This window comes from Cynara cardunculus (assembly GCF_001531365.2).
Source record: "Cynara cardunculus var. scolymus isolate 2C chromosome LG 2, CcrdV1, whole genome shotgun sequence".
Classification (NCBI taxonomy): Eukaryota; Viridiplantae; Streptophyta; class Magnoliopsida; order Asterales; family Asteraceae; genus Cynara; species Cynara cardunculus.
The window spans coordinates 47,713,116-47,715,482 of NC_037529.1; positions in this window are offsets into that span (position 1 = coordinate 47,713,116).

Consider the following 2,367-nt stretch of genomic DNA (forward strand, 5'->3'; position numbering starts at 1 on the left):
GTCAGCTAACCTCCTTCATCGAAAAATCTGGAGGCTCTGTGACTTTTGGAGACAACAGCAAGGGTACTATCAAGGGATATGGCACTCTCATCAAAGGCAACATCTCCATCAGCAAAGTGGCTTATGTCGAAGGATTGAAGCACAACCTTTTAAGCATAAGCCAGTTCTGCGATAAGGGTCTTGAAGTCAAGTTTCACAAAGGTTTCTGCATCATAGAAACAAAGCCCGGTCACACAATCATCAAGGCAAAAAGAGAAGGAAATCTCTATCTTCTAGATTTTGAGTCCTCCATGGGACAAGACACCCTCTGTCTTGTATCTCATAAGAGCGATGAAAATTGGCTATGGCATCAGAAATTATCACATCTCAACTTTAATGCACTACGAAAACTAGCCACACAGAAGTTGGTCAAGGGAATTCCGGATCTCAAATTCGAAAAAGATAATCTTTGCTCAGCCTGTGAGATAGGAAAGCTAAATCGGGCCTCACATAAAACCAAGTCAGAAACTTCCTGCACCAAGCCCTTGGACATGATTCATATATACCTCTGTGGGCCTATATGATCTCAAAGTCTCTCTGGAATGCTAGTACTAGTCGATGAATATTCCAGATACACTTGGGTTGAATTTGGAAAGAAAAAATCAGATGTTCCAGATCTACTAATTGGAGTGATGAAAAGGCTTCAAGTCCTTCTACAACAAAAACTAGTAAAGGTTAGAAGTGACAATGGAACTGAATTCAAAAATGCCAAAATCGATGACTACCTCTTCAATGAAGGCATTACACTAAACTTCTCATCAGCATGAACTGCACAATAAAATGAAGTGGTAGAGCGAAGGAACCGAACCTTAGTGGAAGCAGCAAGGACCATGCTTGCTTCATCAGAGTTACCCATCACATTTTGCGCTGAAGCTATTTCCACTGCATGCTTCACCCAGAATCGATCAATCATAAACAAGAGACACCAGAAGACACCTTATGAGCTCATCAACCAAAGAAGACCAAATGTCAAATATTTTCATGCCTTTGGATGCAAATGCTTTGTACTTAATGATAGAGAATATCTTGGCAAGTTTGACAAGAAAGCTGATGAAGGAATTTTTCTGGGCTATTCTCAAACCGCCAAAGCCTACAGAGTCTACATCAAAAGGACAAGCATCATCATTGAAAGCATCAACATGTCATTTGATGATACCACACCAATGACTTTTGAACACAACAGTTCAAAACTCGGACTTCAAAGAAGAGCATCTGATTCATCACTTGGCAAACCCAATGAATCAGAGTTAGCTCAATTATTTGAAGACATCTTTGATGAAGAAGTAATCTCTGGACATGAGCCAAATGCAAAATCTATCTCCAGAATAGATGAAGACCATGAAGTCTCCAAAGCTAAAGGTATATCACTTACTGAAACTCATGTTACTTCACCATCTTCTTCTGTGTCTTCAAATCACAATCAAGATCTAGAGTCTAACTCTGGAGATGATCTCGTCGAGGGGGAACAAGCAGTTCCATTAGTCGATGAAGAGCTGCATTCTGTTGCTTCAGAACCCCAATCTAGCATCAAGTGGACAAAAAATCACCCACACCACCAAATAATAGGTGATCCAACCTCTGGGGTCAAGACGAGATCTGCCACTACAAATGAATGTCTCTTCGCCAACTTTCTAAGCATGATATAACCAACGAAGATTTCAGAAGCCCTACAAGACCCAAACTGGATAGACGCGAAGCAAGAAGAATTTACTCCAGTTTGAAAGAAACAAAGTATGGTCCCTTATGCCTCTACCCAAACGGAAGATGGCCATAGGAACCAAATGGGTCTTTCGAAACAAGAAGGACGAAGATGGCATCGTAATAAGGAACAAAGCCAGACTTGTTGCCAAAGGCTACCGCCAGGAAGAAGGGATTGATTATGATGAGACATTCTCTCCCGTTGCAAGACTTGAAGCCATCAAAATGTTCCTAGCCTACGCAGCTCACAAAGGCTTTAAGGTCTATCAGATGGATGTCAAGTCTTCCTTCCTCAACGGCAAACTTCAAGAAGAAGTCTACGTGCAGCAACCTCTTGGGTTCGAAGATCCAAAACATCCGGACTACGTCTACTTTCTGGATAAAGCCCTCTATGGGCTGAAGCAAGCACCCAGGGCCTGGTATGAAACTCTATCTACCTTTCTCATCAATAATGGATTCGAAAAAGGTACAATCGATACAACCCTCTTTCTCAAAAAGCACAAAAGCGATATCTTABTTGTTCAAATATATGTGGACGACATCATATTTGGTTCTACAAATGCAAAATATTGCAAAAAATTCTCAGAGTTGATGAAAACAAATTTGAGATGAGCATGATGGGAGAACTTA